Genomic DNA, 19,672 nt, shown 5'->3' on the forward strand with positions numbered 1-19,672 from the left:
AAGCAAGCTCTGGGAGTTGGTGATGGACAGGGAAACCTGGCCTGTGGCAGTCGACGGGGTCACAAAGGGTCAGACACGACTAGCAACTGAACTGATTGAGTGAACCACTCAAAATCTATATATTTTTACAGATTTCGCTCTAAAACATATACATATTATGTAATCATGGGCACCACATTTTTTGGCTTCTTAAAACATTTGTTCAAAAATTTAGGAATACCTTCCTTTATTGCAAAGTAAGAGCTGTCATTTATGCTCTCATATAAAGTATCTGTCAACTATTTTTAAAAATTTAGATATTTTAATATTATTTAACCTGAGATTAACATCTTATAGGCACTGCATGACTTAAGTTTAGGAAAATTTTGTGCTGGGAAATAGTATAGAATAGACCACATGTCAGCACACACACACACACACACATATATATATATATATATATATAAATTAATGTCAAAGAGCAGTTAGTGCAAAAATTCCATTTTTCCTGAAAATATGGAACAGAAACAATATTTGAAAACTCAGGCAACTGTATATAAACTGTGGAAAAAACTTTCATATTCAATGTATAATAGAAAAAAATGTGTAAAAATCCCCCAAATATCAATATATGTGGACTCATCAGTAATGAAATAACTGCAAAGAAAAAGTATTCAGTATTCTTCTTCAGATTTATTAAATGCATTTTTTTTCATGTGAGCACACAGCATAAGAGAAGACATTGTGAAATAGATGTCTCACAAACTGATGTTGCAGGTAATATTTACCTCCTTTGATTTGGATGTTTTTAAAATGAATACAGAATATGCTCAAATTTAAAAACATTACAAAAACTAGGATTTAACTGATGTGACATTATTTTAATGTACATCTTCAATCTATTAAAACTGAAAAGGAACTCTAAGTGTACGAGGATAACAAGAAAATACTGTATTCCCCAATTAAGCATATTCCAAAATAATTGATTTTTTTCTACTAGTGGTAATCATAATTTCTAATCTTATTCCAATTTCAAAATAAAAAGTTGTCATCTTAAAACAATTTTAAATAACTACAGAAAATAAAACCTCTAAGAATTAAAACGAATATTCAAATTGCTGCATAGGCCTCCACATATAATACTATATATGTTCTTATTCTGCTGAACAGCAAGACTCATATATATTTTTATTTTACTGGAAATATGTTATTTATCTCACTTATGTTACATTGTCATCGAACTAGACCTTCATTCCCATCACTTAATTGTCAACTTGCATTGCAGATTCAAAAAAAAAACACATTATAATTAACAGAGTAAATAAATAAATGGTACATTATTAGTTAACTAAGAATATAAACACAGTCTTCTCTCATCTCCTGGCTAGGCTGTTTAGGCTCTTAGCTGAATTCAGATAAAAGTTCTCAGGTTTAATATACTCGGAATCTTTCCTGAAGTAACTCCTCTGCTCTCAGACTTACCTAGATGGAGTTTCTTAGAAGGAGGTCTCTTGTGGGATCTGAGTCACTGGGTGGCTGATGATGAAGACTGAAGCTCTGTCACCAGACAAGATAGCAGACTGTAGTAAAGCATTGGCCCCTGATCCAGACTTTTGACTCTGAAAGCAACTCTGTGTCCTGTCCAGCTTAAGGATGCAAACACTATGGGACCTCAGCAAGGGAGATATTAATAGCTCTCTATACCTGTTCATTAGGCATATTTCCCTCCAGTTAGTTATACCTCTTCATATATGATTTCTCTCTGGGCTACTGCAATAAAATGAAAGAAATATTTTCCTAATGATTCTCTGATCCCAAGAGATCAGCTTCAAAGTAAAGTAAATCCAGTCTTTATTACTCCTTGTGCTTGATCTTGTCTGTTTTTCAGAGGTCTAACCTGGACAGCTGTAGCCTAATCCTAAATTAATTTTTTTCCAAACCCTGAGACTAAGGGAATTGTTAGGACTAGGTCCCTTTGATCCTGAAAAGATTAATTTGTGGTGAGCACGAAGTCCTTTAATTTTCATAAAATTACTTTTTTTCTTCAACAAGAAGAAAGTGTTCCTTTGATATGTAACCACATTTGATGACTTCTTATAACATTTGTCCAAAAATTTAAGAGTGTCCTCCTTTATTTCAAGTTAAAAACTGTCATTTATTCCCTCACATAAAATATTTGTTAATTGTTTTTTAAAAATTAGATGTTTTAATGTTATTTAACCTGAGACTAATAGCTTCTAGGCACTTTATGGCATATGTTGTGCTCTATTTCCCACTGCAGAAATAAGTATGCCTGAAGCAGTTAAATGATTTGTTGAAAGGCTCAAACTGAGGCAGGAAAGGGCTTTGACCAGAATTCTGTCAGGATACTTCCATGTTTCAACTGTGAGTCATTGGTTCCCAACCAGAGATAATTTTGCCCTTGAGATATTTGTCTATATATGAAGCAATACTGCTACACACTTACAGTACTCAATACAAGTAATTATCCAGCCTCATTTGTCAACCAGAGATGGTGAGAAAACCTGTTCCAGATTTGCATTTCCCCAACTTAATTGCGTGTAGGAATCATGCAGGATTGTAGCTCTGATACAGATAAGATTTCATCAGGTTCTGGTGGGCACAGAGATTCTGGGAAAAAAAAAAATCAAAAAGCCTGCTGGGTAAAGTTGATTTTACAGGTCTTATTCTGGGGAACATATTTAGAGTAGCAACATTCCATCCAAATGCAGTAAAATATGCATTCTTCTAAAGTGCACATGTAAAATTCTCAAGAATAGACCATATGCCAGGATGTAATACAAGTCTCAATAAGTTTAGAATACTGAAATTATGTCAAGCATTTTCCATTATAATGGTATGAAACTACAAATCTTTTTTTTTTGCATTATTTTTTAATTTAAATTTATTTATTTTAATTGGAGGTTAATTACTTTCCAATATTGTATTGGTTTTGCCATACATAAACATGAATCTGCCATGGGTGTACACGTGCTCCCCATCTGAAACCCCCTCCCACCTCCTTCCCCGTACCATCCCTCTGGGTCATCCCAGTGCACCAGCCCCAAGCATCCTGTATCCTGCATCGAACCTGGACTGGTGATTTATTTCTTATATGCTACTATACATGTTTCAATGCCATTCTCCCAAATCATCCCACCCTCTACAAATCAACTATAAGAAAAAAGGTGGAAAATCACATATATATGCAAGCCAGACATCATGTTACTGAACAATATTGGGTCAACCTATGGCTGATTCATGTTGATGTTTGGCAGAAACCAACACAATTCTGTAAATCAATTATCCTTTAATGAAAAAGTAAACAAATTTAAAATAATAAATAAATAAATAAATGGAGTGACTAAGAAACCCAGAAGACAAATGAAAATGAAAATATGATATATTTAAATCAGTGTAATAAGGGAGAAGTTTATAGTATTATTACATGCCTACCTCAAGTAACAAGGAAAATCTCTAACAAAGAATTTATATTTATATCTAAAGGAGGTAGTAAAAGAAAAGGAAACAGCCTAATGTTGGAAGGAAGGAAGAAAATAATAAAAGAATGCTATAATAAAAATCAGTGCAGAAATAATGAAAAGTTGTTTAATAAAATTCAACATCCTTTTGTGATAAAAACTCTTACGAAAGTAGGTATGGAAGGAACACGTCTGGACATAATAAGACTATTTATGATAAATGCACAGTTGATATAATATTCAACATTGCAAAGCTGAAAGCCTCCACTAAATCTGCAACAAGATAAGGATTCCCACTCTCACCACTTCTCTTTAATATAGTATTGGAAGTCTTACCTACAGTAATCAGACAAGAAAAAGAAATTAATAAGTATTCAAATTGGTAAGGAAGTGGTAATACTGTTATTAAACATGGATAACATGATTCTATCTATATAGAAAACCCTAAAGATCCCAGACAAAAGCTAGTAGAACAGATAAATTCATCAAGGTAGCAGGATATAAGATTGACATACAGACACCAGTTGCATTTCTTTATATTAACAGTGAAATATCAGAAATGGAATGCAAACAAAAAACTCACCTAAATCTCAATAAAAACACTTCAGAATAAATCTCAACAAGGAAGCAAAGGGCTTCCCTGATAGCTCAGCTGATAAAGAATCTGCCTGCAATGCAGGAGACCTTGGTTGGATTCATGGGTCAGGAAGATCCAGTGGAGTAGGGAATTTAATGGACTGCATAGTCCATGGGGTCACAAAGATTCAGACATGACTGACTGACTTTCACTTTCAGGGAAACAAAAGACTTATACACTGGGAAGTACAAAACATTAATAAAAGAAGTTAAATTGAAAGATATCCCATGCTCTTGGGTTGGAAGAATTAGTATTGTTAAAGTGCCCATACTACCCAAAGCAATCTACATGAGATTTGTCACAGGAATAGAAAAAAATTATCCTACAATTTATCAGTTCAGTTCAGTTCAGTCGCTCAGTAGTGTCCGACTCTTTGCGACCCCATGAATCGCAGCACGCCAGGCCTTTCTGTCCATCACCAACTCCTAGAGTTCACTCAGACTCACGTCTATCGAGACGGTGATTCCATCCAGCCATCTCATCCTCTGTTGTTCCCTTCTCCTCCTGCCCCCAATCCCTCCCAGCATCAGAGTCTTTACCAATGAGTTAACTCTTCCCATGACACGGCCAAAGTACTGGAGTTTCAGCTTTAGCATCATTCCTACCAAAGAAATCCCAGGGCTGATCTCCCTCAGAATGGACTGGTTGGATGTCCTTGCAGTACAAGGGACTCTAAAGAGTCTTCTACAACACCATTGTTCAAAAGCATCAATTCTTCGGTGCTCAGCCTTCTTCACAGTCCAACTCTCACATCCATACATGACCACAGGAAAAACCATAGCCTTGACTAGATGGACCTTTGTTGACAAAGTAATGTCTCTGCTTTTCAATATGCTATCTTGGTTGGTCATAACTTTCCTTCCAAGGAGAAAGCATCTTTTAATTTCATGGCTGCAGTCACCATCTGCAGTGATTTTGGAGCCCCCAAAAATAAAGTCTGACACTGTTTCTTGTTTCTGCATCTATTTCCCTTGCAGTGATGGGACCAGATGCCATGATCTTCATTTTCTGAATGTTGAGCTTTAAGCCAACTTTTTCACTCTCCACTTTCACTTTCATCAAGAGGCTTTGTAGTTCCTCTTCACTTTCTGCCATAAGGGTGGGGTCATCTGCATATCTGAGGTTATTGATATTACTCCCAGCAATCTTGATTCCAGCTTGTGCTTTTTATACTCCAGCGTTTCTCATGATGTACTCTGCATATAAGTTAAATAAACAGGGTGACAATATACAGCCTTGATGTACTCCTTTTCCTGTTTGGAACCAGTCTGTTTTTCCATGTCCAGTTCTAACTGTTGCTTCCTGACCTGCATATAGATTTCTCAAAAGGCAGATCAGGTGGTCTGGTATTCCCTTATCTTGAAGAATTTTCCACAGTTTATTGTGATCCACGCAGTCAAAGGCTTTGGCATAGTCAATAAAGCAGAAATAGATGTTTTTCTGGAACTCTCTTGCTTTTTCCATGATCCAGCAGATGTTGGCAATTTGATGTGTGGTTCCTCTGCCTTTTCTAAAACCAGCTTGAACATCAGAAGTTCACAGTTCATGTATTGCTGAAGCCTGGCTTGGAGAACTTTGAGCATTACTTTACTAGCATGTGAGATGAGTGCAATTGTGTAGTAGTTTGAACATTCTTTGGCATTGCCTTTCTTTGAGATTGGAATGAAAACTGACCTTTTCCAGTCCTGTGGCCACTGCTGAGTTTTCCAAATTTGCTGGCATATTGAGTGTAGCACTTTCACAGCATCATCTTTCAGGATTTAAAGAGCTCAACTGGAATCACTTCCACTAGCTTTGTTCGTAGTGATGCTTTCTAAGGCCCACTTAACTTTACATTCCAGGATGTCTGGCTCTAGGTGAGTGATCACACCTTCATGATTATCTTGGTTGTGAAGATTTTTTTGGAAAGTTATTCTGTGTATTCTTGCCATCTCTTCTCAATATCTTCTGCTTCAGTTAGGTCCATACCATTTCTGTCCTTTATCAAGCCCAGCTTTGCATGAAATGTTCCCTGGAATCTCTAATTTTCTTGAAGAGATCTCTAGTCTTTCCATTCTGTTGTTTTTTTCTATTTCTTTGCATTGATCGCTGAAGAAGGCCTTCTTCTCTCTTCTTGCTATTCTTTGAACTCTGCATTCAGATGCTTATATCTTTCCTTTTCTTCTTTGCTTTTCACTTCTCTTCTTTTCAAGCTATTGTAAGGCCTCCCCAGACAGCCATTTTGCTTTTTTGCATTTCTTTTCCATGGGGATGGTCTTGATCCCTGTCTCCTGTACAAAGTCACAAACCTCATTCCATAGTTCATCAGGCACTCTATCTATCAGATCTAGTCCCTTAAATCTATTTCTCACTGCCAATGTATAATTATAAGGGATTTAATTTAAGTCATACCTGAATGGTCTAGTGGTTTTCCCTACTTCAATTTAAGTCTGAATTTGGTAATTGAACCATAAATGACACACAATTGACAAACTGATCCTGAGAACAAAAGAACAAATCAGGAGGCATAATTCTCCCAAACTTCAGACAATACTGCAAAGCTACAGCAATAAAAACAGTGTAGTATTAGCACAAAAACAGACAAGTGGAACAATGTAACAGAATAGAGAGCCCAGAAATAAACCCACATAATTACGGACACTTAATCTTTGACCTTTTAGAACTAACACCTAAAAAAGATGTCCTTTTCATTATAGGTGACTGGAAAGCAAAAGTAGGAAGTCAAGAAACACCTGGAGTTACAGGCAAATTTGGCCTTGGAATACAGAATGAAGCAGCACAAAGACTAATAGAGTTTTGCCAAGAAAATGCACTGGTCATAACAAACACCCTCTTCCAACAACACAAGAGAAGACTCTACACATGGACATCACCAGATGGTCAACACCGAAATCAGATTGATTATATTCTTTGCAGCCAAAGATGGAGAAGCTCTATACAGTCAGCAAAGCAAGACCAGGAGCTGACTATGGCTCAGATCATGAACTCCTTATTACCAAATTCAGACTTAAGTTGAAGAAAGTGGGGAAAACTACTAGACCATTCAGGTATGACCTAAATCAAATCCCTTATGACTATACAGTGGAAGTGAGAAATACATTTAAGGGCCTAGATCTGATAGACAGAGTGCCTGATGAACTATGAATGGAGGTTCGTGACTTTGTACAGGAGACAGGAATCAAGACCATCCCCAAGAAAAAGAAATGCAAAAAAGCAAAATGGCTGTCTGAGGACACCTTACAAACAGCTGTGAAAAGAAGAGGAGTCAAAAGCAAAGGAGAAAAGGAAATATATACCCATTTGAATGCAGAGTTCCAAAGAATAACAAGGAGAGATAGAAAGCCTTCCTCAGCGATCAATGTAAAGAAACAGTGGGAAACAATAGAATGGGAAAGACTGGAGATCTCTTCAAGAAAATTAGAGATACCAAGGCAATATTTCATGCAAAGATGTACTCAGTAAAGGACAGAAAATTGTATGGACCTAACAGAAGCAGAAGATATTAAGAAGAGATGGCAAGAATACACAGAATAACGGTACAAAAAAGATCTTCACAACCAAGATAATCATGAAGGTGTGATCACTCACCTAGAGCCAGATATCCTGGAATGTGAAGTCAAGTGGGCCTCAGAAAGCATCACTACAAACAAAGCTAGTGGAGGTGATGGAATTCCAGTTGAGCTATTCCAAATCCTGAAAGATGATGCTGTGAAAGTGCTGCCCTCAATATGCCAGCAAATTTGGAAAACTCAGCAGTAGCCACAGGACTGGAAAAGGTCAGTTTTCATTCCAGTCCCAAAGAAAGGCAATGCCGAAGAATGCAAAACTACCACACAATTGCATTCATCTCACACGCTAGTAAAGTAATGCTCAAAATTCTCCAAGCCAGGCTTCAGCAATATGTGAACCATGAACTTCCTGATATTCAAGCTGGTTTTCCAAAGGCAGAAGAACCAGAGATCAAACTGCCAACATCTTCTGGATCATGGAAAAAGCAAGAGAGTTCCAGAAAAACATCTATTTCTGCTTTATTGACTATGCCAAAGCCTTTGACTGTGTGGATCATAATAAACTGTGGAAAATTCTGAAAGAGATGGGAATACCAGACCACCTGATCTGCCTTTTGAGAAATCTATATGCAGGTCAGGAAGCAACAGTTAGAACTGGACATGGAAAAACAGACTGGTGTCAAATAGGAAAAGGAGTATGTCAAGGCTGTATATTGTCACCCTGTTTGTTTAACTTATATGCAGAGTACATCATGAGGAATGCTGGAGTGTAAGAAGCACAAGCTGGAATCAAGATTGCTGGGAGAAATATCAATAACCTCAGATATACAGATGACACCACCCTTATGGCAGAAACTGAAGAGGAACTACAAAGCCTCTTGATGAAAGTGAAAGTGGAGAGTGAAAAAGTTGGCTTAAAGCTCAACATTCAGAAAACGGAGATCATGGCATCTTGTCCCATCACTTCATGGGCAATAGATGGGGAAACAGTGGAAACAGTGTCAGAATTTATTTTTCTGGGCTCCAAAATCACTACAGATGGTGACTGCAGCCATGAAATTAAAAGATGCTTACTGCTTGGAAGGAAAGTTATGAGCAACCTAGATAGCATATTGAAAAGCAGAGACATTACTTTTCCAACAAAGGTTCGTCTAGTCAAGGCTATGGTTTTCCTGTGGTCATGTATGGATGTCAGAGTTTGACTGTGAAGAAGGCTGAGCGCTGAAGAATGGATGCTTTTTAACTGTAGTGTTGTAGAAGACTCTTTAGAGTCCCTTGGACTTCAAGGAGATCCAACCAGTCCATTCTGAAGGAAATCAGCTCTGGGATTTCTTTGGAAGGAGTGATGCTAAAGCTGAAACTCCAGTACTTTGGCCACCTCATGCAAAGAGTTGATTCACTGGAAAAGACTCTGATGCTGGGAGGGATTGGGGGCAGGAGGAGAAGGGGACGACAGAGCATGAGATTGCTGGATGGCATCACTGACTTGATGGACATGAGTCTCAGTGAACTCCAGGAGTTGGTGATGGACATGGAGGCCTGGCATGATGCGATCCAATGGGTCGCAAATTGTCGGACACGACTGAGTGACTGATCTGATCTGATCTGTTCTTCTCTGCCTTTTCTAAAACCGACTTGAACATCTGGAAGTTCCCAGTTCACATAGTGTTGAAGCCTGGCTTGGAGAATTTTGAGTATTACTTTACTAGCATGTGAGATGAGAGATACCAAGGGAACATTTCATGCAAAGATGGGCTCAATAAAGAATGGAAATTGTATGGACCTAACAGAAGCAGAAGATATTGGGAAGAGGTGGCAAGAATACACAGAACTGTACAAAAAACATCTTCAAGACTCAGATAATCATGATGGTGTGATCACTCACCTAGAGCCAGGTATCCTGGAACGTGAAGTCAAGTGGGCCTTAGTAATCATCACTATGAACAGAGCTAGTGGAGGTGATGGAATTCCAGTTGAGTTACTTCAAATCCTAAAAGATGATGCTGTGAAAATGCTGCCCTCAATATGCCAGCAAATTTGGAAAACTCAGCAGTGGCCACAGGACTGGAAAAGGTCAGTTTTCATTCTAATCTCAAAGAAATGCAATGCCAAAGAGTGCTTAAACTACCACACAATTGCACTCATCTCACATACTAGAAAGTACATCAACTATATTCCAGTAAAAATAGAATGGCTATTATCCCAAAGACAAGAAATGACACATGTTGGAAACAGTTGGAGAAAAAAGGTAACCCTCATTCACTGTGGATGGGAATGTAAATTATTAGACACACTATGGAAAACAGTGTGATGGTTCCTCAAATTTTAAAAATAAAAATATCTAGGTTGCTTCCATGTCCTGGCTATTATAAACAGTGCTGCGATGAACATTGGGGTACACGTGTCTCTTTCCCTTCTGGTTTCCTCAGTGTGTATGCCCAGCAGTGGAATTGCTGGATCATAAGGCAGTTCTATTTCCAGTTTTTTAAGGAATCTCCACACTGTTCTCCATAGTGGCTGTACTAGTTTGCATTCCCACCAACAGTGTAAGAGAGTTCCCTTTTCTCCACACCCTCTCCAGCATTTATTGCTTGTAGACTTATGGATTGCAGCCATTCTGACTGGTGTGAAATGGTACCTCATAGTGGTTTTGATTTGCATTTCTCTGATAACGAGTGATGTTGAGCATCTTTTCATGTGTTTGTTAGCCATCTGTATGTCTTCTTTGGAGAAATGTCTATTTAGTTCTTTGGCCCATTTTTTGATTGGGTCATTTATTTTTCTGGAGTTGAGCTGTAGGAGTTGCTTGTATATTTTTGAGATTAATTGTTTGTCTGTTGCTTCATTTGCTATTATTTTCTCCCATTCTGAAGGCTGCCTTTTCACCTTGCTTATAGTTTCCTTTGTTGTGCAGAAGCTTTTAAGGTTAATTAGGTCCCATTTGTTTATTTTTGCTTTTATTTCCAATATTCTGGGAGGTGGGTCATAGAGGATCCTGCTGTGATGTATGTCGTAGAGTGTTTTGCCTATGTTCTCCTCTAGGAGTTTTATAGTTTCTGGTCTTACGTTTAGATCTTTAATCCATTTTGAGTTTATTTTTGTGTATAGTGTTAGAAAGTGTTCTAGTTTCATTCTTTTACAAGTGGTTGACCAGCTTTCCCAGCACCACTTGTTAAAGAGATTGTCTTTAATCCATTGTATATTCTTGCCTCCTTTGTCAAAGATAAGGTGTCCATATGTGCGTGGATTTACCTCTGGGCTTTCTATTTTGTTCCATTGATCAATATTTCTGTCTTCGTGCCAGTACCATACCGTCTTGATAACTGTGGCTTTGTAATAGAGCCTGAAGTCAGGTAGGTTGATTCCTCCCATTCCATTCTTCTTTCTCAAGATCGCTTTGGCTATTCGAGATGCCCATCAGCAGATGAATGGATAAGAAAGCTGTGGTACATATACACAATGGAGTATTACTCAGCCATTAAAAAGAATACATTTGAATCAGTTCTAACGAGGTGGATGAAACTGGAACCTATTATACAGAGTGAAGTAAGCCAGAAAGAAAAACACCAATACAGTATACTAACGCATATATATGGAATTTAGAAAGATGGTAACAATAACCCTGTGTACAAGACAGCAAAAGAGACACCGATGTATAGATCAGTCTTATGGACTCTGTAGGAGAGGGAGAGGGTGGGGTGATTTGGGAGAATAGCATTGAAACATGTATAATATCATGTATGAAACGAGTTGCCAGTCCGGGTTCGATGCACGGTATTGGATGCTTCGGGCTGGTGCACTGGGAGGACCCAGAGGGAGGGTAGGGGAGGGAGGAGGGAGGAGGGTTCAGGATGGGGAACACGGGTATACCTGTGGTGGATTCATTTCGATATTTGGCAAAACTAATACAATATTGTAAAGTTTAAAAATAAAATCAAATTAGAGAGAAAAAAAAATCAAATTAAAACAAAATAAAACTATCATGTTGTGCACATGTGCTCAGTCATGCCAGAGTCTGCAAACCCATGGACTGTAGCCCACTAGTTTCCTCTGTCCATGGAAATTTCCAGATAAGAGTACTGGGGAGGGTTCCCATTTCTTTCTCCAGGGGATCTTCCTGACTCGGGGATTGAAACCATGTCTCTTGCATCCCCTGCATTGGCAGGTGGGTTCTTTACAAGCTGACCCACCAAGGAAGCCTCAGAATTACCACGAAAAAGTGTAGTGAAAGTGTTAGTCACTCAGGTGTGTCCAACTCTGTGAATCCATGGACGGTAGCCCGCCAGGCTTCTCTATCCGTGAAATTCTCCAGGCAAGAATACTGGAGTAGGTAGCCATTCTGTTCTCCAGGAGAATTCAACAACTCAACTTCTGGGTATTTAGGCTCCTTAGAAAAAAGGCCCAAAGTACTGACTTGAAGCACTAATTTGCATACTAGTGTTTATTGTGGCATTATTTATAATAGCCAAGGTATAGAAGTAGCCTAAGTGTCTATTGATAAGTGAATGGATAAATAAAATGTGGTGTGGGTCTACAGTGGAGAAGTACTGAGTCATAATAAAAGAAGAAATCTTGCCACTTGTAACAAATGTCCATTTGGATCTTGAGGGAATAATGGAAGGAGATGTCAAATGGAAAAAGACAAACATCGTATGATTTCACTCATGCCTGTAATATAAAAATTAAAAAATACATTAAAAATAAATAAATACATTAAATAAATAAAAATATTAAATGAAAAATTCCAATAAAAACAAACAGATACAGAAAACAGAATAGCTGTCGAAGGGGAGAAAAGAGGGCTGAAAAAATGGGTAAAGATGGACAACTATGTTGTGATGGTTGGAAACTAACATTTTGATGGTGAGCATGTTGTAGTGGAAGTCAAAATGTCTTGTATACCTAAAGCTTATGTAATGTTATAAACCGATGTCACCTCATTACAAAAAGAATGCAGAAATAATACACAAATTCCAGTTGGTAAGTCTCTCAAGGACATGTAAGCAAGGAGATCCATATTTATACACTCATTTTATATCTGGTATTTAAGAAAAATTAAAAAAAAAAAAAAAGCAATTCAAAAACAGGGAGTGAGAGGAGAGACCTACACATCAGTGGGCAAAAAGATCTAGAATGCTCAGATGGTTCCTGGAAGATTGTGATGAGAAATCTTTTTTTGTTCTGGCAGCATTCCAACCCTAGTTATATCCTCTTAAATCCCAGAATACCTAATAAAGCAGGGGAAAAACACACATTTTTTTTTTTCTCCAGAGAAACAAATAATATCTTATGTTGTGGCTTTTACTGATTATACATTCCATTAGATAAAAGGTATTAGGAAATAAACTTATAGTTTATAATAGAAAATATACAAGGTACAATAGTGATGGAATATTTTTTAGAGTTGAAAAGTGAGATATCTTAAAAAAAAAACTATTGCATGCAAAACTTTGGGCATCAGAAAACTAAGTTTTGAATCTTAGATCTACCACCTGTTATTCATAGTTGTTTATGTAACACTGTAAATGCTAATATTCTCTTTGAAGTAGTAAGGGCAGTAGTATCCACTCTCTAGATATGCTTGACAGATTTATTCAATGTGTGTAAAAAGCTTAGAATAGTTTCTTTCTGTTAATAGATTAGTGGTTATCACTGTTGATGAGATGTGGCTGATTTTTGCTTCTTCTCCGTTTGAAAAGTCGCTGTTGCTTCCCCACCTCTAGATAATGAAATAGTTGTACAGTAAAGCCTGTTAGCTTAATCCTTTTTCTTATTAAGTACAATTTGTTTTTCGTATGACTACCCAACATGAGGGTATCTGTGAATTCTTTGTCTTGGGAACTGATGTTGCAAGCTAATATCTGCTTCCCTTAGTCTGAGGATTTCTAATAAACATTCTCAAACATGAAAATATGTGCATGTGATACATACACAAACATGAAAATACTTGTGAAATATGTAACCAACATAGGGTCCATCTCTAAAATTTACAAATAGCTGTGTAACTCAATACCATGAAACAATAACCCAATCAAAAAATGAGTCTTTCTAAAAAACACACAGATTTGCTCAAATACACCCCCCCCTTTTTTTTTTTTTTTGAGCAGAGAAAGGTTTATTGAAGGACCATGCAAGGAGGCAGGTGGCTCAGGCCACAGAAAAACCCAGAGCTCCCAGAAGGATTTTGGCAAAGCATTTACTTTCTTTTATTTTATTTTTTAACTTTACAATATTGTATTGGTTTTGCCATATATCAACATGAATTCGGCACAGGTATACACGTGTTCCCCATCCTGAACCCTCCTCCCTCCTCCCTCCCTGTACCATCCCTCTGGGTCGTCCCAGTGCACCAGCCCCAAGCATCCAGTATCGTGCATTGAACCTGGACTGGAGACTTATTTCATATATAATATTATACATGTTTAATGCCATTCTCCCAAATCATCCCACCCTCTCCCTCTCCCACAGAGTCCAAAAGACTGTTCTATACATCAGTGTCTCTTTTGCTGTCTCGTATACAGGGCTATTGTTACCATCTTTCTAAATTCCATATATATGCGTTAATATACTGTATTGGTGTTTTTCTTTCTGGCCTACTTCACTCTGTATAATAGGTTCCAGTTTCCTCCACCTCATTAGAACTGACTCAAATGTATTCTTTTTAATGGCTGAATAATACTCTATTGTGTATATGTGCCACTGCTTTCTTATCCATTCATCTGCTGATGGACATCTAGGTTGCTTCCATGTCCTGGCTATTATAAACAGTGCTGCGATGAACATTGGGGTACATGTGTCTCTTTCCCTTCTGGTTTCCTCAGTGTGTATGCCCAGCAGTGGGATTGCTGGATCATAAGGCAGTTCTATTTCCAGTTTTTTAAGGAATCTCCACACTGTTCTCCATAGTGGCTGTACTAGTTTGCATTCCCACCAACAGTGTAAGAGGGTTCCCTTTTCTCCACACCCTCTCCAGCATTTATTGCTTGTAGACTTTTGGATCGCAGCCATTCTGACTGGTGTGAAATGGTACCTCATAGTGGTTTTGATTTGCATTTCTCTGATAATGAGTGATGTTGAGCATCTTTTCATGTGTTTGTTAGCCATCTGTATGTCTTCTTTGGAGAAATGTCTATTTAGTTCTTTGGCCCATTTTTTGATTGGGTCATTTATTTTTCTGGAATTGAGCTGTAGGAGTTGCTTGTATATTTTTGAGATTAATTGTTTGTCAGTTGCTTCATTTGCTATTATTTTCTCCCATTCTGAAGGCTGTCTTTTCACCTAGCTTATAGTTTCCTTTGTTGAACAGAAGCTTTTAAGTTTAATTAGGTCCCATTTGTTTATTTTTGCTTTTATATCCAATATTCTGGGAGTTGGGTCATAGAGGGTCCTGCTGTGATGTATGTCGGAGAGTGTTTTGCCTATGTTCTCCTCTAGGAGTTTTATAGTTTCTGGTCTTATGTTTAGGTCTTTAATCCATTTTGAATTTATTTTTGTGTATAGTGTTAGAAAGTGTTCTAGTTTCATTCTTTTACAAGTGGTTGACCAGTTTTCCCAGTACCACTTGTTAAAGAGATTGTTTTTAATCCATTGTATATTCTTGCCTCCTTTTTCAAAGATAAGGTGACCATAGGTGTGTGGATTTATCTCTGGGCTTTCTATTTTGTTCCATTGATCTATATTTCTGTCTTTGTGCCAGTACCATACCGTCTTGATGACTGTGGCTTTGTAGTAGAGCCTGAAGTCAGACAGGTTGATTCCTCCAGTTCCATTCTTCTTTCTCAAGATTGCTTTGGCTATTCGAGTTTTTTTTTTGTATTTCAATACAAATTGTGTAATTATTTGTGCTAGCTCTGTGAAGAATACCATTGGTAGCTTGATAGGGATTGCCTTGAATCTATGGATTGCTTTGGGTAGTATACTCATTTTCACTGTATTGATTCTTCCAATCCATGAACATTGTATGTTTCTCCATCTATTAGTGTCCTCTTTGATTTCTTTCACCAGTGTTTCATAGTTTTCTGTATATAGGTCTTTAGCTTCTTTAGGTAGATGTATTCCTAAGTATTTTATTCTTTTCATTGCAATGGTGAATGGAATTGTTTCCTTAATTTCTCTTTCTATTTTCTCATTATTAGTGTATAGGAATGCAAAGTATTTCTGTGTGTTGATTTTATATCCTTCAACTTTATTATATTCATTGATTATCTCTAGTAATTTTCTGGCAGAGTTTTTAGGGTTTTCTATGTAGAGGATCATGTCATCTGCAAACAGTGAGAGTTTTACTTCTTCTTTTCCAATTTGGATTCCTTTTATTTCTTTTTCTGCTCTGATTGCTGTGGCCAAAACTTCCGAAACTATGTTGGATAGTAATGGTGAAAGTGGGCACCCTTGTCTTGTTCCTGACTTTAGGGGAAATGCTGTCGATTTTTCACCATTGAGGATAATGTTTGCTGTGGATTTGTCATATATAGCTTTTATTATGTTGAGGTATATTCCTTGTATTCCTACTTTCTGGAGAGTTTTTATCATAAATGGATGTTGAATTTTGTCAAAGGCTTTCTCTGCATCTATTGAGATAATCACATGGTTTTTATTTTTCAATAAGTACAACCCATCTTAAACGTTAAAAAAATGGCTTCAGTTCTCTTTATAAGCCTCCAAACTTAATATTCTAGCTTACTAGGTCTCTTAAATGTAAATCTCCTCAGCTATGTTCTAATTTTAGTGGAACCACTTTATGCCTCTTTTTCTTTCTTAATTCTCATTAATCTGAATTTCCTTTGCCATCAATTAGCTGAATGATCCTTGTATGTCTGAGTTCAAAAGACACTTTCTTTTCAACATATTAAATAAATTAATTATAGACTAATTAGTCAGTCTGTCATAGAAACCTGACAGTCTCTTGATTCTGGGCTAGGGTGTTCTTTCACTCTGTGACTTCAGGTAAAAGATCTCAGGTTCAATTTCCTCTAGACTTTTCCTCATGTACATACTGAACTCTCAGACGTACCTGGCTCTAAGAGGAAATTTTCTGTGTGGAAGTCTGAATTACTCCCTGGAGGGTTGATGATGGAGACAGAAGCTCTGCTCCCAGATTAGGCCAGAAGGAAGAGTACAACTTTGGTTCCTGAGCTATGAGAAGGATTCAAGGCACCACCCAAATCATGTCCGGCACCTGGGATGCACACACTGTGGGACATAGAGGAGATAGTTACAACTCCCTAGACTGTTACTTATGCACTGTTTGCACTGTTACCCCAACTTGTAAGCTCATATTTCCCTGTCTGAATACAAAGAAAAATGATTCCTATTGAGTCTTTGTATCCTAGAGACCAGATTAGAGTCCAGTCAGGTGAATTCAGTCTTTATTTTACCATTTCCATGAACTCTTCTGCCTTCCAAAGGTCTCATCTGCTTATACTTTCTCCCACTCTTGAGTTAATATTTTTACCAAATCTGAGACTGATAACCTGTGTTTTCTAGGTCCCATGGATCTCCAAGGTACTGCCTTGTGACAGTGAATGCCTGTCAGTGTCTCTAGAAAATTATTGTTCCTCTCTTCAACTTGGAAAAGAGATGTGTTTCTTTCCTATAAAATCATGGATGCTCTGATTTTGGCTTCATGGTGTTTTTGACCAGAACTTCCCCAATATGAAAGTGTATATGAATCACTAGGGGATCTTCTTTAAATAGAGATTCTAATTTGGGAGAACTAGGGTGGCTCAGAGATTCTGCATTTGTAACAAACTCCCAGATGTTGTTGATGCCAGGATCTGGCATCATGAGGAACCTAACAGCTTGAACAATTCCAAATCATACCATCTCTCTGAAAAGAAATACATTATGTTTTGGGCTTTCCAGGTGGCACTAGTGGTAAAGAACCCAGCTGCCAAGTAGGAGACATAAGAGACGTGGATTCAATCCCTGGGTTGGAAAGATTCCCCCGGAATGGGGCAGACCACTTCAGTATTCTTGCCTGGAGAAAACAGAAGAGCCTGGTGGACTACAGTCTATGAGGTCTCACAGATTGGATATGACTGAAGAGACCTAGCACACACGCACACACATTATGTTTTACATTTTATTTTAGAGTGGTTGATAATGCAACCCACTAAAATTGCAATAATTAAAATGAATGATGTGGGCAATAATAATCTACTGCTTCTTTCAAAAAATATTGAGGTACAGATGATTTACAATGTTGTGTTAGCTCTGGGTGTACAACAAGGTGAATCAGTTATACATATACATAATTCACTCTTTCTTGGATTATTTTCCCTGTTTGATCATATTCTGACACCTGGGGACAGCATTTCTGATTATTTTGTTACTCAAGTTTCTTTTTTTAAAAGTTTTTCTTCACAGAAATATGTTAGCTTAAGTCTGGTGTCTTAGACCACTTGGCTATTCTGACTGCTCACAGAACTGTGTTAAAAAGTGACTTAATTGATGTTCCAAGGAGAGCTTGCAAGTGCATACATAATTGTACACAAAAACTGTTGACTCTGAACCTTATAAGTAGGCAGAAATTCAAGTTCTTTTATGAGTCAGTTTTAATCATGAAAGTTGAAGAAATTCTACCACATCATATGGGAGATATACAGTGCATGCTATCACTTGTTCACTGCTCATTTTATGGCAACATTTAGAATGAATGAGATTTTTTATTTAGAAAAATGGGAAAAATCATAGTTGTAGGCATTGCTGAAAGTTTTCAAGCAGGAATTGTAAGATAATTCAATAAGAAAACAAAAAAACAGTTTCATCAGTCTTTCACCTTAATGAATAAATTGCCCTTTGCAATGAAACCAGCGTTCCACACTATTTAAAAGTTTTTCTTTTATAATTTAAAAGCATATTTTTATTTTTTTTTATTGAAGGATAATTGCTTTACAGAATTTTGTTGTTTTATGTCAAACCTCAACATGAATCAGCCATAGGTATACATATATTCCCTCCCTTTTGAACCTCCCTTCCATCTCCCTCCCCGTCCTACCCATCTAGGTTGATACAGAGCCCCTGTTTGAGTTTCCTGAGCTATACAGCAAATTCCCTTTGGCTATCAATTTTACATATGGTAGTGTAAGTTTCATGTTACTCTTTCCATACATCTCACCCTCTTCTCCCCTCTCCCTATGTCTATAAGTCTACTCTCTATATCTGTTTCTCCATTGCTGCCCTGTAAATAAATTCTTCAGTACCATTTTTCTATATTTTATATATCCTATATTCAGTTAGAATATGATATTTATCTTTCTCTTTCTGACATACTGCACTCTGTATAATAGGTTCTAGGTTCATGCACCTCATCAGAACTGACTCAAATGCATACCATTTTATATCCAAGCAGGAATAAAATGAAAAAGAAATGAAAGAAACGATAGTAAAGATTAATAAAACTAAAAGCTTGCTCTTTAAGAAGATAAACAAAATTGACAAGCCTTTAGCCAGATTCATTAAAAACATGTTTTAATTTTTAATTAATTATCTAGACAGAAAATTATAACTGAATCTGAAATATACACCCTGAAACATTTATTTTCATTTGCAGTGTGTAAATTTCATTCATAAATGTGATATTGCTGGATGTTGTGAATGTCTCTATTTGATTCCCAGCATATAGTCTAGGAGAGGAACTGCCTGTTTATTAGTCTATGGGATTCTTGTATACTCCCTTCTCAGTAGTCTATGCTTCCTATGTGTGCATGTGTGCTAAGTCACTTCAGTCGTGTCTGATTTTTTGCAGTCCTATGGATTGTAGGCACCAGGCTCCTCTGTCCATGGGGATTCTGCAGTCAAGAATACTGGAGTGGGTTGCCATGCCCTCGTCCAGGGGATCTTCCTGATCCAGGGATCAAACCCAGGTCTCTTCTGTCTCCTGCATTGGCAGGCAGGTTCTTTACCACTAGCACCACCTATATATTATGCTAATACCTCTATTCCTTACTGTCTCTACCTATGGGTAAGGAGGTATTTGTTACTTTAATGGGTATATGTACAGACTGAAAATGAATGCCATGCATAATATTATAAAGTATAAAGTTCACATTATTATATTCAATATC

Source organism: Bos indicus x Bos taurus, chromosome 7, assembly GCF_003369695.1.
Source record: "Bos indicus x Bos taurus breed Angus x Brahman F1 hybrid chromosome 7, Bos_hybrid_MaternalHap_v2.0, whole genome shotgun sequence".
Classification (NCBI taxonomy): domain Eukaryota; kingdom Metazoa; phylum Chordata; class Mammalia; order Artiodactyla; family Bovidae; genus Bos; species Bos indicus x Bos taurus.